This window comes from Oryctolagus cuniculus, chromosome 2 (genome assembly GCF_964237555.1).
Source record: "Oryctolagus cuniculus chromosome 2, mOryCun1.1, whole genome shotgun sequence".
Lineage (NCBI taxonomy): Eukaryota > Metazoa > Chordata > Mammalia > Lagomorpha > Leporidae > Oryctolagus > Oryctolagus cuniculus.
This window is the reverse complement of record NC_091433.1, coordinates 154,960,408-154,987,264: the sequence shown is the minus strand read 5'-3', so window position 1 is coordinate 154,987,264 and position 26,857 is coordinate 154,960,408. Positions and strand designations below refer to the sequence as shown.

Here is a 26,857-nt window from a genome sequence, read left to right as displayed (position 1 = left end):
GAACTACGTGATCTTGTTTATAGTCTTTAAAAAGTCTGTAATTTTGAGATCTTTGGAATGGAAAATAGAATAGATAATAAGTTTACTTCCCAGGAAAATAATTGAGGAGGACAGCTATTTGAAAACAACCAGAACTCCAGGTTTTTATGGTGGTTAGCTTAGTGCAAATGGGTAAAATTTTAGATTTGATTTAGATAAATGGGGGTGGGGCAGTAAAAATATAGGAGGATTGCATGGTGCTTTATTTTTAAATGTGTCATAATTCTGATATTTCTAAATATTTTTTATTCAACAAGTACTTGCTGGTTCCTTCCACATACGATTAATGTGTAAAGGTGCTATAGGAAATACCAGTTAAATGCAAAATCTTGGCCATAAAGAGTTACAGATTTACTTAAATTCCTTTAGTTGTACAAAGCAGCTTATTTTCTGTAACTTTTAACCTCAGGTCCCCACATTATCTAAACTTTTTTCTGTAAAAGCTGTTTTTCAGATTTTATTTCCCTACCTGCCTTTCATTTATATATATTTAAATATATATTTTATATATAAATTATTGTACAAATTTATATATAAATTATTGTATAAATGTAAATAAATTATTGTGTGAATTTGGAGGGTATTTTTACATATTCTAGAATTCTAGCATATGGTAGTAGATGCCTTGTTCTAATACAATCAGTATTTTATGACCATTTTTTGATGGAAGCAAAGTATTTTGAGAAAGGAAGCACCTTTTTCTAATTCACACAGTGATCCTGAGCTGATAGTGACCCTGAGGGATGAGGAGGTGTCCATGGCATCAGGGAAGGGCATCTAAGCCATAAATGCCAGCCTGTGTTTTGTCCTTCCATATGGAGTAGCTGGTGTGGGCTGACAGCAGAACTTCTAGCCCCAGAGGTAAAACTGGTCATTTCTGCCCTTGGGAGATACCACATAGAGCCCCATACCTGAGCCATTTGTTCCAGCTCTCCCCAGTACAGCCTGTTGTACTGACCCCGGTCTCCACTGATCCTCACTGCATCACTGTATCTCCTTCCTGAGACACCTGGGCACTGAAGGATTCCATGAGTACGTGTAAGCCTTGATGAACCAGGAGCCTTGCTTTGGGCTGATCCACTGAGCCACCTCCCTCTACCATTGTTGTATTATTCTTCTTATGTCATACTGAATGTGCTGTTCAGCTCAAAGCAGAGCTCTTAAGAGATCTGGGCCTTTCCCAGGCATGCCCAGGGAAACAAACCACTATCCCCAACTATGTTGGATTTCCCCATATCTATGTGAATGCATCACCTGCGTACATCTGATTCAAGTTCACAGTGTGGAAGGGAATGGAAAGTAAGGACACTGGGTCTGATTACCTCTTCCTTGGCCTCTTCTCTTCTTTCCATCATTATAAGGGATGGATTTTTATCCTTCTTGTATGTCTGGAATTTTCCTTGTGCATTGGATTCTCTTCACACTTCACATTTGCTGTGCTCCCTTCCTTGGAGCCATGATGGCTGATGAAATGCCAGGAATAAACGAGTTTAACGATAGTGAAACATCTATTGGGAAATAATAAAAAATGTTATGCTACCCCCATTGTCACCAGTTTCTACATATTTTTAGTTTATTTCAAGGGTTTAAATGTTGGAGACCTTTTTGTATAAAGGTGTTCAAAGCCATCTTAAAACTGTGGAATGTGAGAGTTGTGATGGGTCTTGGAGATCATTTCATTTCTGTGTTTGACAGACTGGGAAACTGAAGTGTAAAGAAGCGAGGTGACAAAACCAAATCCCCAAACTGCTTAGGAGCAAAGCTACTGTCTGCCAATCTATGCTTTTCCCCTTCACAGGTGTTAAAGACCCTTAATCGTGTTGATGAAAGCTCAAAATATTCCAGAGGGTTTTATCCACTATCAGGTCTTACATTAGCAAATAATCTTGTCCATTAATTAGCATAGAAGTTATGTATGATTAAAAAATAAAACAGGAAAATGTAAAGGGGAATTTTATTTGAGGTAGGAGTCTCCCAGAATTATTTCAGTAACACTTAGCATAATTTCAGAGGACTGGATTCCCTCAGGGTTGCTCTCTATTTAAGAACATTTGTGTTTGTTTTTCTCAACTAATTACTGGTGCTTAACAGGTTAGTGTATTTAAAATTATTTGTTTATAAAACCGATCACAATAGGAGTGTAGGAAAAATAAGCTCTTTAATCACTTTTAATATATGGCAGGTGATATTTACTGTGATTTTTAAATTATAATTTTTACCATTTCAAAGATTCAGCTTCCCTTTCCTCTGTCATTCCATAATCTAGTCCCAAGCCATCACCACTCAGTCAGTTACATAAGACACCTCAAAGCTGCTCACTCCTTTTATGTCATTTAAGAAATTAGTTTGATCTGAATATGGCTTCCCTGCAGGGATAACCAGCTCTGTTTAAAAGATCCTTGTTAGAGTATGAATGACTTATCTCACTAAGCTGCAAAAATTCATTCTTTAGTACATGCCCAGATAATATTTTATCAGCTAGGTAGTGAAAATTAACTTGGAACTAAGGATTTAAATTTAATGTATATGTAGAAAAACCTGGTAAGCACACAATTCAATGATACTCATAATACAGGTTATCTTTAAAGAATTATAGAATCTAACTTTAATACCCTTCCCTGTGGAATAATACAGACATAGCACTATTAAAAGAAATTAATTATGTTCAAGATTTAGGATGGGCTGTGGTAGATGGTTATAAATCTTTAATTGTGCTTTTTTAAAAAGAGAGCCCAATTTCTAGGTGTTGAGAGAAGACAAGGCCAAAATAATAAAAGTGATATATTAGGGAAGGACTGGTAGGTGACACAAGAGTGGGGAGGTGTGAGGATAGCACATGACATGGGAGCTCTGCCACATACAGGTTCTCTGACCTTGAGAGGACCTTGGGCAAATTCCTTAACCTCTCTGGGTTTATTTCTGCATCTGTAAAATGGAGGGGATCATTTTGTGGGACCGTCAGGAGTACTGAGTGAATTAATACCTATACAGTACTAGAGTAGTGCTTGGTGAGTAGTAGAGGCTCGAGAAGCTGTTAGCAATTACTGTTCTTGCTGCTGGAGGTGGTTGCAGTGTTCTTTGAGACCTTGATGAATTTCAGGATTGCAAGGACGTTGTATGAGAGAAGCTGGTACATTGTTATGGGGAAATATGGCTAGAAAATGGGTGGTCTAAGAAAATTTTTAAAAAGAGGAAATACAACACCAAGGAATAGAGGTAGAAAAACAGTAAGTGAAGATTAGACGTGGGTTAAAAGTGGTGGGAGGAGACCTTCCCTACAGGAGTTCTCCATTGAAACAATGTTGGAACTGAGAATCCTGTGTTAGATGCAGAATACCTTGACTTTATTTATGTGAAAGAGTTACAGGGAGGGATAGAGACAGAGAGAGAGAGGTCTTCCACCCGCTGGTTCACTCCCCAGATGGCTGCAACTGCCAGAGCTACACTGATCCGAAGCCAGGAGCCAGGAGCTTCCTCCAGGTCTCCCACGTGGGGGCAGGGACCCAAGGACTTGGGCCATCTTCTGCTATCCCAGGTCATAGCAGAGAGCTGGATCGGAAGAGGAGCAGCTGGACTAGAACCAGCTCCCAAATGGAATGGGATGCAGGCGCTTCAGGCCAGGGTGTTGACCCATGTGCCACAGCACTGGCCCCCAAAATAAATCTTTAAAAATTAAAAAAAAAAGGAAAGAGTTGAAGGAGGTGAGGAAATAAATGCATAGGTCTAGAAAGAATTTAAAAAAAAAAAGGCAGTTGAAGTTTTACCTATGTTAGAGGAAGAATTGGATCCATTTAAGTGGCAGGTTAAAAATATGCATTTGGGCCTCCTTGAAAGTAGTGATTGATAGAAAAATGTAACAGAAATGGCAGAAAGTGATACACAAGGTGGCACAAATTAGTCAAGCTGGGGAAATCTGAAAGCTCTCAGCTGGGACTTTCGGGGAAGAGCACCTGTCTGAGGAAGTGCATATGAGCCTCCGCTATGATCCTGACATTCTGGCCTTTGGAAACATCAATAGCAGCATCAGGTGGCGGTGCAGGAATACAGCTAAGGTACTTTTCAGTTAGGAAGATCTTGTTTGTGTGTGTGTGTGTGTTTTAAAAGTTTTAATAAACAATGTTAATAGAACAAAGGAGTTCTAGAGCAGGAAACATTGGCAACAGCTGTGTCCTAAAGTTTTTAAATTCTTGGGTTCCTGCTGGGGGCAGATGAATACTCAGGGAAAAAAAAAAATCTGCTGCAAGGCCATAAACGTGGACCACAGGGTTGCCTAATTTTTGAAAAAGATTTTAAAAATGTACTTGAAATGCAGTGTTATAAGGAGGAGAGAGAGAGAGAAAGAGAGAGAGAGATCTTCTGTTGATTCACTTCCCAGATGGCTGCAACTGCTAGGGCTGGGCCAGACTGAAGCCAGGAGCCCAGAACTCTATCCAGGTCTCCTATGTAGGTGACAGAGGCCCAGGCACTTGGGTCATCCTTCATTGCCTTCCCAGGCATCTTAGCAGGGAGCTGGATCAGAAATGGAGCAGTGGGGACTCAAACTGACACGTGTATGGGATGCCCGAGATGTAGGTAGCATCCTAAACTGCTGTGCCACAACACGAGCCCCAAAGCTGCCTGTTATAAAAGTGGATGTTCTGTATTCACACATGGGGGAAAAAAGCAGTGGCATTCAATAGAAGTCAGTCTCAATTCAACATTGTGCTTCCAGGTCAGAAACACTAGAATCAAAAGGGAAATGGAAGTATTTAAAATGTGGAAAGAATACCAAAGGAAAGAAGGAAGACTTGGGTATTATCTAGACATTCAGATTAGACATTGTAGATGCTACCCCCCCCCCCCCGCCTTGAAAATCAACTCATGTCTCTTTTTAACTAACGAGGCCCTGTGCCCATTCTGGAATTAATCTCAGGCAAGGGTAAGGGATTACTCTTACAGCAATCAGACTTGGTTGGTCTTGTCACTTGAGGTGGGTTGAGTGAGAAGAAGCAAATGAAGGTCCCCAGAAAACACTGGGGTTTCAGAGGGGGTGAGATGTTGTCTAGGAAGTCAATTATGTCCTTATTAGAAGTGTAGTGTTAATCTCTCGATGAGAAATTTATCCTAACTGAATTCTAAATCACAACTTGTGTATTCTAATAGGCATCCTGGCAAGGAGAAACCAAGAGATGTTCTGCCTTCATCTTTTGCTTCCTCTGTGTTATTCCCTTTTCTCCAGAGAACTCTGTGTCCGCTACTATTTTTGATAAGCAACAGCAACAAAGGTTTACACACTGGGTTCTAGGAACATCATTTTGTTTGCAAAATGCTATTACTGCAGGGATCATGTCTGTTTCTACATTTATGAGATGTGAGAGATTTGGGTTGTTTACTTCAATGCTGAAAGTACAAAAGGTGCTACACCCATTGTAATGAAAGAAGGTGGAGTGACTGCCATAAGACCCCAAGCCCCAAGTTATTTGAGGAAGAACCCCCTTACAGAGACTGGAAAGATCAGGAAATGAAGGAAAAAAGAGTTCCTTGGGTTTTCAGGTCCTAGGAGTTTACAATAGGAAGAAGAGTTCATTTTGAACTTGAATTTCTCTGGGAATTTAATAATTTCTGCCATTCTTTGTTGTTTTATTTGGAATTGTGAAAGTAATCTTCCCTGTTGACCAATTTCAAACAATGTCACTCAACAAGACATAATTTCAAATAGAAAATAGATTAGGACATGACTGTGTGGCCTAGGGTGCAGTGTGGCCTTGAAGTTAAATTGAGTAAGGATCTGTCCTGACCCATTCCTGAACATTTGGGAGGAACAGCTTCACTGTGCCTCTGATTGGGCATGAGAATGTGCAGTGAGGAGCACTGCTGGTAACTGAGGGAGTGGCTAACCTCTCTCATGGGATAAGTCCTAGGCCAACAGAGGTTTGAAAGTTAAGCCCACTTATTAAAAAAAAAAAAAAATAGGCTTGAGGGATAGGGGTTGAGTGGATTCCACTTGTCTCTGCTTTTCTGTTAGAGCTCATTAAGCTTCCACCCAAGCCTCTGCTCATCCATCTACCCTCTACCACCCAGCAACCAGCCTGCTCAGAGATCCTGGACCTTCCCCAGGGGAAGGGATCCTGACCTTGAGAGGCACTTGCTGGACCTCCTCCAGGCCTCAGTGCCTGTGTTTTCATTTTCTACCCCTAGGATCAGCAGACTGTTAGGCACACTTTTTCCCCACTAGAGTAAGAAATCAATAGGCAAATGAGAAGATTTCATCCTCCTCTCCTCTCCTCTCCTCTCCTCTCCTCTCCTCTCCTCTCCTCTCCTCTCCTCTCCTCTCCTCTCCTCTCCTCGTGTTCCAAACTCCATGGTTCTGGAAGGTAGTCTCATTCAGGTAGGTGGACTTGTGCTCTGCTATGGATACTTCTCTACTTGAGTCTTGTTCCTATCTGCACTCTTTTTCCAGCACACATGAGAGGAGTTCCCAAGATTTGGAACTGGAAAAGCAAAAGGCCCCATTTGGGCGTCCTGGCCTCGACTCAGCTGTAGCCCAATTCACTTTATTTATTGGTAAAGATTTATTATTTATTTATTTATTGAAAGGCAGAGTTAGAGAGAGGGAAAGAAATTTTCTATCCACTGGCTCTCTCTCCAAATGGCCACAGTGGCCAGAGGTGGGCCAGGCAAAAGCCAGAAGCCTGAACTCCACCTGGATTTCCAACATAGGTAGCAGGGAACCAAGTACTGGGGCTGTCTTCTGCTGCCTTCCCAGGTGCATTAGCAGAGAACTGGATCAGAAGTTGAGCAAGTGGGACACTAACTGGCACCCATATGGGATACCAGCATTTCAGGCAGTGGCTTAACCTGCTATGCCACAACACAGGTCCCTATTTAAAAACTTTATTTATGGGCCTGGTGTTATGGTAGAGTTGGTTAAATCACCACCTGTGATACCAGCACCCCATATCTAAGCACGGATTTGCATCCTGGCTGCTCTGCTACTGATCCAGCTCCCTGCTGATGCACCCGGGAAAGCAGCAGAAGATGGCCCGAGTGCTTTGACCCCTGCCACTCACTTGGGAGACCCAGGTGGAATTCTGGCCCCTGGCTTCCACTTGGCCCAGCCCTTGCTGTTGGGGCCATTTGGGGAGTGAAGCAGTGGATGAAAGATCTCTGTCTCTCCCTCTCTGCGTGTGTGTCACTCTGTCTTTCAATTTAAAAAAATCTTTCAAAAATTTTATTTATGTATTTTAATGGAAAGAGATGTAGAGGGGCTAGTGTTGTGGCACAGCGGGTTAAGCTGTCACTTGAGATGCCAGCATCCCGTTTTGGAGTGCGTGTTCAAGTCTTGGCTGTTCTGTACTTCCTTCCTATCCAGCTTTCTACAAATGTTCCTGAGAAGGCAGTGGATGATGGCCCAGGTCTTGGAACTCTGCCACTCTTTTGGGGGACACAGATGGGGTTCTGGTTCCTGGCTTTGGGCTGGCCCAACCCTGACTGTTGTGGGCATTTGGGAATGAACCAGTGGAAGGAAAATTGTTATTTGTCTCTCCCTCTCTATCACTCTGCCTTTCAAATAAATAAATCAATCTGTTGGGGGAGGGAAAGCTGAGGGACAGAGTGAGAAATACACACCACTCTCATCTGCTGGTTCATGTCCCAAATGCCCACAGTAGCTAGGACTGGGGCAGGCTGAAGCCTGGAGCCACAAACTCAACCCAGGTCTCCCATGTGGATAGCAGGGACACAGCAATTTGAGTCGTCACTAGCAGGAATGGGGAGCAGAGCCAGGACTCAAACCTAGGCACTGTCATATAGGATGCAGGCATCATAGGTGGCATCTTAACCATTACGCCAAACACACACCCTCAAGCTTCACTTTAAATTTGGGAATTTGCTTACTTGATAATAAAATGGTCCTGGGGTTCTCACTGGAGTATGGTTACAGGTGAGCATCTCTCCTAAGGAAGCCAGTTGGGAAAAGAGGTGGAGTAGGACTTGGGTTGGGAATCTACCCCAAACTTCTAACCCTGTTTTTAAAGACAGATGGCTATTTTCTACATTTAAAGCCATGAGCACAGCCTACAATAAGTTGTATAACTCAGAAATTCCCAAAAGAAAAATGAAGAAAGAACAGGAACTTTGGAAAAGTTAGAACAGTTTTTATAAAACAAAAACTAAGGGGGAAAAAAGAACTTGTAAATGTATTATGAACCAGATTTTGTAATTATAATTTACCTCTGCTTGGTAACTATTGCTACTCAAGTTAGAAGTGATAAGAAAAAATGTGAAATGAAAGACAATTCCAAAAAAGTGGAAATTTTGTTGTATTCAATGCATGTAATAAATTCTTTGTTTTGACCATAAAGAGCTATACGTTTTATATTAATAGAAAATGAATTTCTCTCTGCCCTCAGCTATTTAAAGACTATTGGCTTGAAGGGGCGCCAGATAGCTCCTTTTCCCAGGGCTCCCACATGACTAGAGCCAGTGCTTTCTCAGCCTTCCTTTCGCCTGGCAGCCTATCTACTGCTGCTCAGTTTTTGTTCCTACTGCACAGGGTGACACAGCCATCATCTTCCATGGCTCCTTCTGAAAAGATAGGCTGTCGCAAGGTGGAGAGGTTGAGAGGAAGACATGGGTAAAAACTCAAAAAAATAAGAGAAAAATTTATGTTCTGTCTCCTCACCCCCCAAAAAAATCTGTTTAGAAAAAAGACTGTACACATACATGATGGACAGTCACTGCCCAAGTGCTGTTGTGAAGGAGGAAGGATGATAAGCTGCCTATATATGTCAGTCACATCAAATGACATTGACTCTGTGAGACTCCTGCCTTAGTCATGTATTTCTATTTGGTGGGCTCCGTTTGAATCATCAAGGTCAGCACATAGATTTATATATAATAACAATTTTGAGAAAATGTTAAGATTTTTGTTCAGTACACCACTAGGCAAGGGGCCTTGGTGTGAAATTCCAGATTTGGGAGTGTGAAAACATCAGGGAGTCTTCCATTATCCCTTCTTATAACTTTCCCTGCCCCCATTCCAAGACAGCCTCTGACACTGTAGAAATGTACTTACGGAAATTGAAAATTAGGGAACTGACCTTCTTGTATTAGTAAAGCCCTTCAAGCTACTACTTACCTGGGATCACAAATGAAAGGAGTCAGACTTTTGAAAACAAACAGATCAAGAGATTAAACACCTTCTAGCATTCTAATAGCCTTAGTTAAAAACCCTTAGTTAGAAAGTAAACAGTGTAGAGATACTCATCAAAGGTGTATAGCTTTTAGCACAGAAGCTTGTGATTTGGGGGGTGGGGGGGGCACCACTTAGAATCTATCTTGTCCTAACAAGAAGGAAATAAGAGCTTTCCAGTCATTACAGACCTCATTTAAAGGATGTATCTCCCTGTTGATACAGATCAGCTTTATTATATGACTTATTTTAATGAATGCTTAACATTAAAATTGAAGGTATTTTTGTTTTAAAATATAGTTTATTAGTCTCTGGGTCAGGATCCTTTGGGGAAGTAAGTGGGCAGGGCGAAGATTGTTCACCTCCAACTAGAGTTGGGGAACCAGTACAACCAGATATTCTTGCCATCTCCACTGATGAGCCCCCTTTCTAACCCTACTTCGTCAACCAGAATGGTTTCCCTTATTCCCCTGACTCCAAACTCTATTGTCCTTCCTTTGGTGACCTGTGTTCTGGTCACTTTTTGTTCCCTACCTGTTTCCTATTTGCTCAAGCAACTCCTCCCAAGATTCTAATCTCTACATTGTGGACCCCAAGCTTGTAATTTGACCAAGATTTCTTGTTTTTTTTTTTTTTTTTTTTGCCTGAAAAATTTAATTTGGCACTATAATGAAGTATGAGAATGTGGGTTTTGCAATCAGGCAGATTTGGGTTTAAATCCAGAGTATACCAGGAATTGGTGGTCTGACTTGGGTACTGAGCTTCTCTGAGGAATAGTTTCCTTCTTAGCAAAATGAGGATAGTGATACCAACCACAAAATATAGTTGTGATTGGAAATAGCAGTGATGGTTCCACAACATTGTACTTAATGCCACAAAAGTGTATACCTAATAATTATTAAAATGGGAAATTTTACGTTGTGTATATTTTACCATGATAAAAAATGAAGAAATTATGGTTATGAGAATTAGTCTTTGTAGACCATTCATTACAATGCCTGGAATGTATAGTATGCCCTAGAAAAAGTAGCTAGATAGCTTGAAGTATTTTATGTCAATAGTAACAAAAAAAGCACAACTCAAACTGGCTTAGACAATAAGAGAATGTATTGGTTCGTGAAACTGAAAAGTCTAGGAATAGGACATACTTGTGCATTCATTTATGTCACTAAGAATTCAGACTCTCTAGGTCATCAGTCATGTCGCTAAGAACTCAGCCATGTCACTAAGGACTCCATTGCTTTCCATCTTTCCACTCTGCCTTCTACTATTGCCAATAACACTCATAATTCACGAGAAGGTTGGTAACAGCTCCAAAAAAGTCTGTGTTCCCTCATCTGCAAAGAATGGCTTGGTTCCAACAGGCCGGTAAGCATCCTGACATTCATTTGCTTAAGCATGTGCCTGCCCTAGAACCAAGAGCTGTGCATAGAAGGAACGTGACGTTGTAACTAGACAGAGAGTGGGTCAGCTCCTCTGGAAGGCCGTGGGCTGCGTGGGGAGTAGTAGATTCCCCAGAGGAAAAGGCGCTGTGGAGGGAACAAGGCAGGACTAATGCACGAAGGAGGCTAACAACAAATGTCCATGATAGAAGCTGTTTTCATTATTATTGGCTTTCTTGGCCCCTAGCCTTTGGCTCTTGGCTATTTCTTTGGAAATCATTTAAAAATAAACAAAAAAGAGAAAAAAAATCTAAGGATCCTTATTTGAGTAGTTTCATTCTTTCAATACGTACCAAAATAAGTTTTATTTGATTGAGTGTTAGGCATTTAGAGCACCAAGCAAGCAGCCAAGTGCACTGACTGAAGGGGTTTAGCAGGAATGAATGACAGGGAAGGAGAACAGGCAGGAGTGAGAGATGGTGACTTGCCAAAGTGCGAAACCCAGAAGAGTGAAGTTAGTTGTTGGGCTGTTCTTTACTGAAGCAGGTTGGAAGCCTTGACACAGGTTAAGACAAAGGAATCAGTAAATAAGGGGAGGGGCCCTTCCCCAGAGCAGATTAAAATCTGATCTTTGTTCACCCTCTTTGCAGCTTCTGCCTGTGTAGCTATGATATTCTTTGTTTTTCGGCCCCAGCTTCTATCTGATGACTTGTCAACTTCTGCCAGTTTGCTTCTGTTCCTTCTGGCAAGGAAGCTCTTCATATTCCTTTGCTGCACTTCATCTGGCTAATTCCTGTCCGTTGGTTAAGACTAAATCTGATCTTTATGTCAAGGAGGGCCTTCCTGTACAACACTGTCACACATCTCCCACTTCTAAAACACAAACCACAGGCTGACTTAAAGTAATCCTGTTTGGTAATCTCCACCTGTAATCAATACCCAGTAGCCTAATGATCTGTTTACTTTTCGGGTCCCAACCCTGGCCCCTTTTCCCCTTACCCACATTATAGCTCCTGAAGATCAAGGACTTTACCTTCTTCAGCTTCAGTCCCATGTTGCCTAGCACAAAGAAGTGCTCAGTGAATGATGGAGGCGGCTCATTTGGTGGCTGAGCTCCTCTACCCAAGACTGGCACAGCAGAATGGCATGCAAAACCCAGTGTTTGCACCCAGAGGTGTCCTCTCCACCTAGGAAGAAGAAATCAGGGATGGGGATGGAGAATGCTGAGACATGTTGAGCATGTTTTGTAGCAGTTTGTATCCATTTAGATTTTGGAAGTGGTAAAGATTGCATCAGAACTTCCAAAAAGATCCAAGATGCCTTTGTTCCTTCTCTATTCTTCATCTTTAAACACTATCCTATTTCAAACTATTAAAAGATACTTATTTCTCCTATTTCATCATGAAGTGCTCACAAATTTTATGTTGTTAATTCTTCAGAGAGTTAGGATGCAATTATGACATGAAAGTGACCATTCTAATAGTTCAAACTTAAAAACACTAGTTACTGGCATTTACAGAATGAAGCAAACCACCCAAACTAAATACCAGGTGTTCAGTATACTGACTGTAATACCTCACTCCTTGTTACAAAGAGCTCATATGACCTTTATGCAGGGAATTTGTTTTCTGTTTATTTTTCCATTCTGAGAGACCCATCCATTATAGGAAAGAAGTCAATTATTGGGTAAACACAGTAACACCTAATGATTAAACATCTGGTATTAAGTCTCAAAACATTCTGCATCTTTTAGCATATAGAATTTAAAAATGTTAACATTCTACTGAAGATTTTCAGCCTTGTTTCTTAAGCAGACTGAAAGGTCGTGTGCTTGGCCTGGTCACTAGGTTTTCACAACAAGCTAAGGGAAGAAGTTTCCTAAGGGAGAGCCCCACCTTGATAAGGTATTGTAGGTTTCTGATTAATTAGGATTATTTGGAGTTAGAGCCAGATACAGCAAATTTCCTGATGTAATATATCTTTATGCCCCATCCCTGCATAGGAGCTCTCTTCACATCTCCTTTCCCCACTCGTGGTTCTACTGCTGGGTCCTGGTGCTTGAATGCTTTGCCTTTATGACCAGAGCTGAAGGCCACCAAGTTGTCCCCCTAAATGATCCTTGTGTATAGTTTTCTCTGACTCCTGTTACTCCCTAAGGACTTCTATAGGAATAATAACGTTTTAAATGCTAAAGCAGACTTAAAGAATATTTTAGGGGCAGGCATTGTGGCATTTTGGATTAAGCTACCACTTGGGATGCCCTCATCCATATTGGAGTGACGGTTCAAGTCTCAGCTATTCCACTTACAATACAAGTCCCTGCTAAAGCACATGAGAAAGGCAAGCGGATGATGGCTAAGTACTTGGGTCCCATGTGGGAGAACTGGATGGAGTTCCTGATTCCTAGCTTTGGCCTGGCCCAGCCCAGCTGTTGAGGTCATTTGGGGAGTGAACTAATGAGTGGAAGATCTTTCTTTCTCTCTCTCTTTGCATTTCAAATAAATAAATAAATCTTCAAAAACATTTTAGTGTCTTCTCAATTCTAAGACATCCAGTATATACTTTTCCACATTTCAGTGTTTCGAAAATTGGAATTAATTTTACAGTCATTTTCTTTTTTTTCCTAAAAAAAGTGATTATGTTTTTGGTGAATCTTACAACCAAAAGTACCTTGGAACTAGAATAATGTGGTAGTAAAGTACTTTCTGGGAGACAAACAGTGTTTTCAAGAGTCAAAAAATGCTGCACACAAAGATTTGAGTTTTAATGCAGCAGATAAAGGACTTCAGAGATAGAAATATATGTATAATGTGGCAAAACAAATTAGCTAATGGTTAGTTGATTATCTGTACTTTTGTCCAGTAATTACCTCTTAACCTTTTGCATTTTCTAGTATGGGAGTCAGCTGCAAAGGAAATACAAAGCTAAATGTCTGCATCATATAAAAGATAGGGATTAGGGTCAGTGTAGTGTGTAAAGCCACCACCAGACACTGGCATCCCATATAGGCCCTGTTTCGAGCTCCCTGCTAATGTGCCTGGGAAAGCAGTCGATGATGGCGCTAAATGTCTGCATCATATAAAAGATAGGGATTAGGGTCAGTGTAGTGTGTAAAGCCACCACCAGACACTGGCATCCCATATAGGCCCTGTTTCGAGCTCCCTGCTAATGTGCCTGGGAAAGCAGTCGATGATGGCCCAAGTGCTTTGGTCCCTGTACCGGTGTGGGAGACTGATAAAGCTCCTGACTCCTGGCTTCTGCCTATACCAGCCCCTGACCATTGTGGCCATTTGGGGAGTGAACCACTTGTGGAAGACCTCTCTCTCTTTCTCTCCGTCTCTATTACTCCCAAGGCCTAACATTTGATTGATCAAGAGACTGGGGTTATAGACAGAACTGTACAGAATATCCTTGATGTAAAAAACGAGTCATCTCAAACTAACCATAAGGTCTTCCCTGGAAGGACTGAAACATGATCTCATCTCTTCTTTTTTTTTTAATTTATTTATTCGAATGGTAGTTACAAGGAAAGAGAGAGAGAGACATCTTCCATCCACTGGTTCACTCCCCAAATGACCACACGGCCAAGAGTGGCCCAGACTGACGTCAGGGGGCTGGCATTCACTCTGCATCTCCCACATGAGTAGCAGGGACTCAAGTTCTTGAGCCATCATCTGCTGCCTCCCAGAGTGCCCTTCAGCAGGACGCTGGCACTGAAACCCCAAGACTCCAATTTGAGACGTGGGTATCCCAAACAGCATCTTAACTGCTTTGCCAAACACCTGCCTTGACTGAATTATTTTTAAGTAACTCCTAGAAATTATATAATTTTATCCATGAATGTTTCAATATGCATCTCCAGAAAAAAGGACTTCTTAAAATTCACCTTATTTTCTTCACATCAAAAATAATAATTCCTCAATATTTGATTTAAAAAATACTTTTCATGGCCGGTGCCGCGGCTCACTAGGCTAATCCTCCGACTTGCGGTGCCGGCACACCAGGTTCTAGTCCCAGTCAGGGCGCTGGATTCTGTCCCGGTTGCCCCTCTTCCAGGCCAGCTCTCTGCTATGGCCCGGGAGTGCAGTGGAGGATGGCCCAGGTGCCCCATGGGAGACCAGGATAAGTACCTGGCTCCTGCCATTGGATCAGCGCGGTGTGCAGGCCGCAGCGCGCTGGCCGTGGTGGCCATTGGAGGGTGAACCAATGGGAAAGGAAGACCTTTCTCTCTGTCTCTCTCACTGCCTGTCAAAAAAATAAATAAAAAATAAAAATAAAAAATACTTTTCATAGAATTGGAGGAATTTTATTCCACTGAGACAGTAGCAATTGGCATTGTCAATGAAATTTCTTTTTTTTTTTTTAAGATTTACTTATTTGAAAGTCAGAGTTACACAGAGAGAAGAGAGGTGGAGAGATAGAAAGAAGTCTTCTATCTGATGGTTCACTCCCCAATTAGCCACAACGGCCTGAGCTGTGCCAATCTGAAGCCAGGAGCCAGGAGCTTCTTCTGGGTCTCCCACATGGGTGCAGGGTTCCAAGCACTTGGGCCATCCTCTACTGCTTTCCCGGGCCATAGCAGAGAGCTGTATCGGAGCAGCTAGGACTTGAACTGGCGCCCATATGGGATGTCGGCACTGCAGGCCAGGGTGTTAACCCACTGAGCCACAGCGCCAGCCCCTTTATAAGATTTTAATTTATTTATTTGAGAGGCAGAGTTACAGATAGGGAGAGACAGAGAGAAAGGTTTTCCATCTGCTGGTTCGCTCCCCAAATGGCCTCAACAGCTGGAGTTGCACCGATTCAAAGCCAGGAGCCAGGAGCCTTCTCCAGGTGTCCCACATGGGTGCAGGGGCCCACACCTGGGCCATCTTCCACTGCCTTCCCAGGCCATAGCAAGAGAGCTGGTTTGGAAGAGGAGCACTGGGACATGAATTGGCACCCATATGGGATGCTGGCACTGTAGGCAGAGGCTTAGCCTACTATGCCACAGCCCTGACCCATCAATAAAATTTCTAAGTCAACACTTACATTTGGAAATAAACCATTAATTTTACTTATCATGTTTAGATATCTTAATGAGGTTGTAATAATGATATTATAGAAAATATTATAAATTTTTAATTTTGTCATGTGAGTTCTGTTACTTATATTGTGATTTTTTTTCTCAGCCCTTAAAATAATAGCCATCCATACGGTGTTAAATATCTCTTTCAATTTTGTTTACAATACTGGGATATCATAAAGAAGACAAAAAAAAAGAACAATATATGGCCGGTTTGTTCAAATCTCTCTTCCAGGAGACCACACTGCTATCTAGAGTGCATTTATGAATATATGTGAGTATGATATATAGATACAGATTTGTATAAGAACTCCTTTATATTCATACAAACATTGTTTTTTTTTTGTTTCAACTTTATTTGATTTAATTGGAATATCATTTTTTGTTGTATATGCCACATTTACTATTTTCTAATAAAAACTCATTTTCTCTAAAAAAATTTAAAAAGTTTTTAATTACTTAAAAACAACTAGTCAAATGTAGATTGGTCTGCCAATGCCTTTTGTAAGCTTTTGCTAACATCATTAATAGCAAGCAATAATCCATACCAAACAACTGTGGTTAACACAAAATCAACTGTGTTTTCCACAGCAGACCACAATTCCTTATTTATTTGTTTATTGTTTCACTTAACTATCCTAGTGTAGTTCCCTATTTAGTCTAAATTACATCTAACTACTTACATCTACTTACATCTCTATTGTTAACCAACAGTGCCTATAAGGTCAAATTTGATGTGTGTTTAATTAAGATGATCTATTTTGGGGCAGATTCCGAAAATGTTGCATATACTATTTGAATCACTCCAAAGACTGTCTTTGCTATTATCAGCGTTGAGGCCACATCTCTTGGGAACATTTTGATGTTTAATAAATTTGTACGCATGTGTGTTTGTGATATGCAAACACAAGGCTCAACAGAGGCTCCTCTTGCCTGAGTGTCAGAGTAGCATTGCAGACCAATAATAAATGTAAGTATTAATAATACCTTGTAATATTCATGTGCTACATTTTTGAAGTGCTTCCATATTTATAAATTCTTTTGATCTTCATAATAACCTATGGACTAGATAGGGTAATTAGAGATGAGAAACAGAGGTCTAAAGAGGTTAAGTGATTTATCTAAAATTACACATCTAATTAGTGGTAAAGCTAAGAGAAGAACCTAGAATCTCTCCATATACAGGTCTTCCTGGTGTACTATGTTATGCTGTGCTGCCTCATTAATGTTTCTGAGACAAAACAACCTGACAGTTTACATCCCAATGTTTTTCATTCTTAAAAACCCTTTGGATTTTACTGTAGAATATAAATATAGGAAAAGAATGAAAGAAAAAAGCCATGTGCTCTTTCATATCTGTTTAGTCCACATGGAACCAATATATACCTATTGACCAGTGGTTCAGAAACTGAAGATTTATCTTTTTAGAGACAAAGGTTTCACTTGAGTGGCACAGAATGGATCTTCCAAGGGGGTGAGGATCACATTCTGTAACCTACTTCTAAGGTTGAAGAAAACTTTGGGAACATAAACAGCCACATTTAAGAGCCAGAGTTTTTGAGAATGATTACCTCTTAGTTCAACAGACTTAGGAGTTCTCCTAGAAGTAGAGCACATTGTTATGAAAATGAATATACTTTTTTTTAAAAAGAGATTTTTACTTATTTATTTGAAAGAGTTGGGGGGGGGGGAGACACACAAACACACACACACAAAGAGAGAGAGAGAGAGAGAGAGGGAGATCTTCCATCCACCAAATGGCCACAATGACCGTGGCTGGACCAGGCTGAAGCCAGGAGACAGGAACTTCTTCTGAGTCTCCCACATGGGTGCAGGGGCCCAAACACTTAGGCCATTTTTGCTACTTTCCCAGGCGCATTAGCAGGGCGCTAGATTGGAAGTGGAGCAACCAGGACTCGAATCAGTGAGCACATGGGATGCCGGTGCTGCAGGCATCAGCTCTACCTGCTACACCACAGCACCGGCCCCTTCAAGTGTTATTAAAATTCTTTTTTTCTTTACTTTTTTTTTTTTTTTTTTTTTTTGACAGGCAGAGTGGACAGTGAGAGAGAGAGACAGAGAGAAGGTCTTCCTTTCCCGTTGGTTCACCCTCCAGTGGCCACTGCAGCTGGCACACTGAGGCCGGCGCACGGCGCTGATCCGAAGCCAGGAGCCAGGTGCTTCTCCTGGTCTCCCATGGGGTGCAGGGCCCAAGCACTTGGGCCATCCTCCACTGCACTCCCTGGCCACAGCAGAGAGCTGGCCTGGAAGAGGGGCAACCGGGACAGAATCCGGCACCCCGACCGGGACTAGAAACCGGTGTGCCGGCACCGCAAGGTGGAGGATTAGCTTTTTGAGCTGAGGCGCCTGCTTCAAGTGTTATTAAAATTCTTTTTTTTCTTTACTTTTTAGTACTTCTGAATGTAGAATGCATCTTCAGTCGATGGCATATTACATGAAATAGAATACAGGAAATTGTTCACTATGGTTACCTCTGGGGAGTTCTGTATTGGTTGCAGTTTCTACAATAAGAATGTATTACTTTTATAATAAAAACAAATTTAAAAAATTTTAGACACAGTTCTCATGTAGTTTATGCAACATCTCTTAGTCCTGAACAACTAGCGAGAATGTAATAACAGTAATCGACATGTCATAACGTTTTATATTCATAATGGATTTCATCAGCCCCTACATGTTAGCAATTGACTCGATAGTTCTGTGACATTGCTCACAGCAGTTAGCTGTGGATTGTTCATGATGGAAACACTTCTTAGAGCTCCTTGGTACTGGCCATATTGTATCATAATTGCCTGTTTACTTGAGAATTTTAATCCACCAGAATGAGAACTCCTTGAAGGAAGGAACTTTGCTCACTCATGTTTGTGTCTCTAGCACTTGGACAGAGTTGAGCCTATAAAGCTTGTCAAATGCATGAATGAATGAAAGACCTATAAGAACTTGATTGTTTTTAAAGTATTTACTTTTATTTACTTGAAAAGCGGTGAGAGAGAGAGAGAGAGAGAGAGAGAGAGAGAGAGAGAATCTCCCATTGCTGGTTTACTCCTTGGCTTGCAACAGCCAGGTCTGAGGTCTGGGTTTGGCTGAAGCCAGGAGCCTAGAACTCCACCTGGTTCTCCCACATGGGTGGCAGGGATGCTACTACTTCAGCTATCACCTGCTGCCTTCCAGGGTGCACATTAGCAGAAAGCTGGAAGGGGAGCCAGGACTCAAACTATGGCACTCCAATATGGGATGCAGTCATCCCAAACAGTATCTTAACTTCTGTTCCAAATGCCTACCTCTCAGTTTTTTAAAATGTTATTTCCACCTATGAAAGTTAACTATTTGTTCTCTGCTAGGATATATTTTATTGACTTTTCCTTCGTGATTTGTGATTGGCAAGGGACAAGCAAGAAATATTATTTTTAAAAACTGTCTCTTTGTTCTCCTCTCAGGTATATATGTGTATGAATTTAGCTTTTGGGGACAAATCCATTAATCTACCTAATTATTATATTGTTGTATAAATAAGTAAAGAAAAGCATTTTCAAGCTTGCTGCTATATTAAATATCTTACAGAGACATGTTGTAGTATTTTTTGTATTACTCAAATCTAAATAAAATAATTTTGCCAATGAAAAATTCTTATCTGATCTCTAAACCATGGTATCATGTGTATAGAGAGGAAGCATGTGTGAGTATTCTCATTTCTTAAAGTTCTAAGGTGAGGAATTGAGCATAATTTTTATAGGACCTGATATGTGAATAAAAATAAAAATGCTTGATAATACCTGAAATGCAGGAAAATAATTACCAATTGTAAATATGATAAGGGATTAATACCCAGAATATATAAAGAACACCTACAATGCAACAACAACATAAACAACCCAATTTAAAAATTCTCAAGACTTAATAGACATTTCTCTAAAGAGAGATAAAGTACATGATGCTCAACATTACTAATCAGTAAAGAAATGTGATTCAAAATCACAATTAGATACTAGTTCATAAACATTAAGGTTATTAAAGCAAAAATAAAAATGGAAAATAATAAGTGTTGGCAAGAACTCTGGCCTCAGAATCAGCCCTAAAGGCACTCGGATCTGGCTGAAAAGCCCATGAGAGTATTTCAGGCATGGAAAGCCAAGACACTCTGGCAAAAAGATCTCTGTGAGTGAGATCCCAGTGGAAAGAACAGGTCTTCAAAGAGGGAGGTGCCTTTCTCTGAAGGGAGGAGAGAACCTCCACTTTGACTATGACCGTGTCTAAACAAGATAAGAGTTGGAGAACTCAAGGGGCTTCCATAGCCTTGGAAACTCATAACTGGTGCATAGGGAGATTACTGATGCCATAAACAGGAGTGTCAATTGGTAAAGTCAACAACAGGAGTCACTGTGCACTTACTCCTCATGTAGGATCTCTGTCCTTAACGTGCTGTACACTGAGGCTTAATGCTATAACGAGTACTCAAACAGTATATTTCACTTTGTGTTTCTATGGGGGTGCAAACGACTGAAATCTTTGCTTAATGTACACTAAACTGATCTTCTGTAAAAAAAAAAAAAAAAAAAAAGGAAGAAATTCTCAATACCCAACTTGACTCTCACTGGGATTAAACATGACAATAGGTCTGATCTGATTTCATCATCATTTAAAAAAAATCATCTATTATTTTTCACTTTATGTTTCTGTGTGGGAGCAAACTGTTGAAATACTTACTTAAGGTATACTAAGCTGATCTTCTGTATATTAAGATAATCGAAAATGAATCTTGATGTGAATGGAAGGGGAGAGGGAGTGGGAAAGGGGAGGGTTGTGGGTGGGAGGGACGGTATTGGGGGGGGAAGCCATTGTAACACATGAGTCGTACTTTGGAAATTTATATTCATTAAATAAAAGATTAAAAAAAAAGTGTTGGCAAGAATGTGGAGAAATTAGAAATAATGTGCATTGATAATAGAACTGTAAAATGGTATGGCTTCTAAGAAAATAGTATAGCAGTTCCTCAAAAAATTAAACGTAGAATTATCATATAATCTAGCAATTCCACTTTTGGGTATTTACCCAAAAGCATTGCGAGCAGGGGCTTGAACAGATATTTGTACACCAATGTTCACAGCAACAATATTCACAATAGCCAAGAAGTAAAAACAACCCAAATGTCCATTGACAGGTGAATGGATAAACAAAACATGGTATTTAATGGAATACTTTTCCACTGTGAAAAAAAAAAGGAAAATGAACACGTTACGACAGGTAAATTGTGAAGACATTATGCTAACTGAAATAAGCTGGACACAAAAGTACAAATATTTTAGTATTCCATTTCCATGAGATACCTAAAGTAGTCAAATTCATGGAGATAGAATAGAATGGTGGTTGCCAAAGGTTAGAGGGGAATAGCTGATTAATGTTTCATGGGTACAGAATTTCAGTTTGGGAAGATGAAAAGGACCTGGAGATGAATGAAAGGTGAAAGTCACACCATGATGTGTCAGTACTTAATGCCACTGCACTGTACACCTAAAAATGCTTTTACAGGGGAATTGTATGTATTTTACCATGATAAACCTTGTCAGTTATTTAGTACTTTACAGTTTGCAAAACATTGTTCACTTGCATTATCTTATTTTTTCCTCACAATATCTCTGACAGGTATGTTGAGGCAGTTATTATTATCCTCATTTATAGATAAGGAAATGAAAACTTAAGTGAACCATTAAAGGACACAAAGCTAAAAAGGAACTGGATCACAGCTCCCTGCTAATGTACCTGGGAAAGCAGTGAAAGATGACTCAAGTCCTTGGGCTCCTGCCACCCACATGGGAGACGTGGATGAAGCTCCTGGTTCCTGCCTTCAGCCTGGCCTACCCCTGGCCATTGCCACCATTTGGGGAATGAACCAGCAGATGGAACATCTCTCTCTCTCTCTCTCTCTCTCTCTCTCTCTTTGTAACTCTGCCTTTCAAATAAATAAAATAAATCTTTTTTAATTTTATTTATTTGAAAGAAAGTTACAGAGAGAGGTAGAGACAGAAAGAGAGGTCTTCCATCCACTGGTTCACTCCCCAGATGACTGCAACGGCCAGAGCTGCACCGATCCAAAGCCAGGAGCCAGGAGCCCCTTCCAGGTTTCCCATGTGGGTACAGGGGCCCAAGGACTTGGGCCATCCTCCACTGCTATCCCAGGTCATAGCAGAGAGCTGGATCGGAAGTGGAGCAGCCGGGACTAAAACCAGCGCCCATATGGTATGCCGGTGCTTCAGGCCAGGGTTTTAACCTGCTGCACCACAAAGCTGGCCCAATAAACAAATCTTAAAAACAAAACAAAAAGAACAGGATCAGAATTGGTACCCAAGACCATAGTTCAGGGCTCTTTCCTCTGGAGCAAATGGCCTTGCACAGAAGGGTTCCTGGGTCCTGATGATTGATACTGACGTTCAACTCCCAAGCAAATGCTCAACTTTCACTTGGAGCGCACATGCAAGGCCTGGTTCCAAAGAATGATCTTGGAAGGGCTTTCTGGAGAATGTAAGCAAAACAACCAGCACAGAAATCATTAACTAGGTGTACCTTTCCCCCATCACAACAGTAATGTTGTGAAGGGAAAAACAGAAATAGGAGAACTGAAATAACAGCCAGGAAATGTTCAGTCGCCATTTGCTAACTCACTGTCATTGCTGTAGTTCCTTTTTAACCTCTTTTTAAGGAACAGTATCTTGAGGCACTGGAATTTTCATTTTGTCAAATATTCCTTAAAGGTCATTTGTAGCATGTTAGAGCATTCTTGAGAATGTTTTTATTGTTATTAAAAAGAGGTTTTACACATATTGTAATTTGATCTGTATCTGATAGTCTCTTGGAAAAATAATTATGATTTAAAAATTATAGAGACATGAAGAAACACAAAAGAGACTTTTTAAAATACAATTGTGTTTTGCATTGTTAATGCAGAACTGTAAAATCTTTTCAGTATTTAATGACAGCTAAGAATCAGAGGAGACCATAAAGCAAAACTGCAGAGGAGTCACCACCAGATGTTCTTTAAAAATGGAACACTGGCTTTTATTTTGAAGAATTCAACAAACAGTCCTGAAACGTATATGGTCTATGAGGTTGGTGAACTGTGAGGTTTTGTTTTGTGTACTAAAAAGGAGGGGGAGTCTGTTTTTTAACACTAATAGAGGCTCATGTTTTCAGGTTATTTTTGTGCAGGCTGAGAGCTGAAATTTTGTAGTGGTGAAGAGTTTTGAAAATTTAAATGTACTAATAATTACAGGGCAAAAATCAAACACTTCAAAATTTCAATAGTGATTTTATTGATGTCTGGAGTGATTCTTCACTCTGTTTTAGCCAGCTTTGTTACCTTAATTAAGTACCTAAGGGGACCTTCTTAGGAAGGATAAGGGTTTTTTTGTTTATTTTTAAAGATTTATTTGTTTATAAGAAAGACAAAGTCATAGAGAGAGACAGCAAGAGAGATCTTCCCTCTGCTGGTTCACTTCCCAAATGGCCCCAATGACCAGGCTGGGCCAGGCCAAAGCCAGGAGCATGGTATTTTTCCAGGACTTCCACATAGGTAGCAGGGGCACAAGGACTTGGGCCATCCTCCGATACTTTCCCAGGTGTACTAGCAAGGAGATGGATGGCAAGTGGAGAAGCCAGGACACAAAACCGGTGGCCATATGGGATGTGGCGCTGCAGGCCATGGCTTTGATCTGCTGCACCACAGTGCTGGCTCCTTTCCATATTTTCTAAATGAGCATGTCTTACATCTACAGTTGAATAAAGTTTATTTTAAGATAATGAAAATTAGAGAAACATGCAGGCCAGGTCATTAGACAGTTTTCTTGTTGTTTTAATGTTAATTAAAATTACCTGAAAGGAACCAAAAGATAAATAATTTATTCTCTAGTTTTTGAGTAAATATATTAATTTTATGGAATGAAATACAGAAATATATTTATATATTAAATATATAAGTAAATATATAATATATAAATATATTTATTTTATAGAAGAAAATGGAAGGGTCCTATAAGGGCTTGGGGTGCTGTGTGGCACAGTGAGCTAAGCTGTCACCTGCTATGCTAGCACCCCATATCAGAGCATTGATTCGGGGCCCTGCTGCTCTACCTCAGATCCAGCTCCCTGCTGATGTGACTTGGGCCCCTGCCCCCCATGTGGGAAACCCAGATAGAGCTTTGGGCTCATGGCTTTGGCTTGGACAAATGTCAGCCATTGTGCCGATTTGGGAGAGTGACCAGCAGATGGAAGATCTATCTGTCTCTCCCCCTCTCTCTGTGTCACTCTGCCTTTCAACTAAATAAATAAATCTTTAAAAAAAAGTTAAGGGCTTGGGACTAAAATCACCCAACTAGTAAGCAGCAGAGCAACAAGTAATCCCCAGCCCCTGTCCTGCTGGCAGAGAGGTGGCTCAGTGGAGACAGGTAGTTCACTTTTCTACTACACATTCTACATCCCACCCGGTGGTTCGGAGCAGGATGGGAACACTTTAAATTCACACATTGGTACACCATGATTATCAGGTTTGATAAGCTTGTGTCTTATTAAAGAAGCTCTTATATCACAGAAATATGGTTCATTTGCTCTGAAGCTTCTTTCATTTTCATGATTTAAAATCTTAGTTCATGGGTTACAAATGAGTCATGCCTGCAACCACAGTGAGTTTCCATGCCTGTTTTGCAAAATTAAAGTACCATTACATCTCAGCACCCATGTGTGCAGTTATACAGTACCCATCATCACCAAGGCTGCCTTGCTGGTACCTTTGGGACCCTGCAAGGCTCCATTTATCCTCTTCCTTCTCCTGGGTTAGCTATTGCTAAATCCTGTGATTGTAGGTTCCAATTTTGACTATAAATCTTACTGCCTTAAAGTTGTCTTCTAGTTCCCACATATGACACATAAAATCAATAATATCTGCTATGTATTGAGTGCATATCATGTACCACTCACTTTATACCTAGTATTTCTAATCTATGACATAAACTTTGACTACTTCTGTAACTTCATTTCCGACAGCTCCCTAATTCACCTATATTTTAGCTCAGACGTCAGCTAACTATAGCCTGTGGGCCTGCAAACCAAGAATGATTTTTACATTGAAAAAAAAAAAATGGTTGAGGGAGGTGGGTATTCAGCACAGCAGTTAAGCTGCAGCTTGGAATGTCTGCATCCCACATCAGACAGCTGGGTTCCAGCCTCGGCTCCTCTGCTTCCAATCCTGCTGATGCATGCACTCAGAAGCACCATGGTAGCTCAAGTGCCCAGGTCCCTGCTACCCATGTGGAAGACCTAAACAGAGTTCTGGGCTCCTGGCTTTGGCCTGGCCCAGCCCTGGCTGCTGTGGATGGTTGGGGAGTGAGCCAGCAGATGGAAGATTCTGTCTCTTTGCATTTCAAGTAAGATGAAAATAAATTAATATATGAATAAACTAATAACTACTTTCTAAAATGGTTTAAAACAGGATGACTAATACTTTGTTATATGTGAAGGGCCAGTGCTGTGGCATCGTGTGGGCTAAGCCTCCACCTGCAGCGCCGGCATCCCATATGGATGCTGTAGTCCTGGCTGCTCCTCTTCCAATCCAGCTCTCTGCTATGGCCTGGGAAAGTAGTAGAAAATGACCCAAGTGCTTGGGCCCCTGCACCAGCATAGGAGATCTGGAACAAGCCCCTGGCTCCTGGCTTTGGATTGGCCCAGCTCCAGACATTGAGGCCATTTGCGGAGTGAATCAGCAGATGGAAGACCTTTCTCTGTCTTTCCCTCTCTCTGTGTGTAACTTTACCTCTCAAATTAAAAATAACAACAACAAAACCTTTGTTATATGTGAAAATATATTAAATCTAATGCTTAGTGTCCATAAATTATTACTGGGACAGGATCACTCTCATTCATTTAGGTGTTATGATGGCTCATTTTGTGTGCTACTAGACTAGCCAAGTGTGCCCAGATTAGACGTTGTTCCTGGTTGTGTTTGAAAGGAGTCTTCAGAAGAGAACAGCATTTTAAGTGGCAGATCGAGAAAAGAAGATTGCCTTTACCACTGCAAGGCAGGCATCGTCCAATGTGATGAGGAAAACTGAATAGAACAGAAAGGTGGCTGAAGGACAGATGCTGTGTGTGAGCTGGGATGTCCATTGCAAGTCAGCACTTCTGGGTCTCCGGCCTGCAGACTTGGAATGGGACTTACACCATTGGCTCTTCTGCTTCTCAGGCCTTCAGGTTTGACTGAAACTACAAGGGACTTAAGAGTTCTTAGGAAAAGTGGAATTAAAAGATTTGTTTATTGTGGTGCAAGACATCTTTGCAAACACAACAGTTTTTTGAATACATAATATGCATTTCCATGAATTTTTTTGAAGGCTTCTCATATGCCACTGGCTTTCCTGGGGTCTGCAGCTTGCAGACAGCAGATTGTGGGACTTTTAGCCTCCATAATTGTGGAAGTCAGTTCCTCTCAATATATATTTCCTATCGGTTCTGCTTCCCTGGAGAACCTGGATTAAGGCATGTATTGTCTGTGGCTGCTTTCATGCTATGATGATCAAGTTGAGTAGTCGTGACAGAAAAAGTATAATGATCTACAAAGTCTAAAATATTTATTATCTGACCCTTGACAGAAATGTTTGTCAACTTCTGCTTTAGCTAACAAAACCAGTGTATGTACTTACCCTCTCCTCCTTACATATGCCCCCCCCATCTGGAATGCTTTTCTTCCCTTTCTGTATTATCTTTTATATCTTCATTCTCTCAAGGTGATTTTATCCAAATTCACTGTACTAAATTTGATGTATGTGCTGATGACGCACAAATTTACAGAGTAAAACCCAACCTGTTCTCTGGATTCTAGAACAAAATATACAATATCTGTTTGGCATCATTAGTTGGATATCATAAACATCTCAAACCCAAAGGTGTGCTTTAGTTTTAGCCTTGTAAACAAGCTCCTGCACTCCACCCCCTTTCAGCTGATGGCTGCTCCCACTTTTCACTTTGTCAGGTCAAAAATGTTGGTGCTTTTCTTATACTTTTCTTTGCTTTACATTTCACATCCAATCTATCCATCTATCCACAAATCATGTTGGCTGTACCTTAAAAATCTTTATAGAATTTGACCATTTATCGTCATCCCTTTGCTACCACCTTGGTCTAACCCACTATTTTTTG

General features: G+C 40.8%; 2 long non-coding RNA genes across 2 annotated transcripts in view; one reads left to right on the top strand and one right to left on the bottom strand.

Annotated features, from left to right (window-relative positions):
• Positions 1-26,857, top strand: part of LOC138848624 (uncharacterized) — a 46,902-nt gene that overhangs the window by 841 nt on the left and 19,204 nt on the right. The window lies entirely within an intron of this gene.
• LOC138848626 (uncharacterized) lies at positions 1,448-11,755 on the bottom strand. Its single transcript, XR_011386654.1, has 2 exons — positions 11,627-11,755; positions 1,448-1,547 (listed from the first exon to the last, which is right to left on the bottom strand). It is a non-coding gene; the product is annotated as an uncharacterized lncRNA (long non-coding RNA).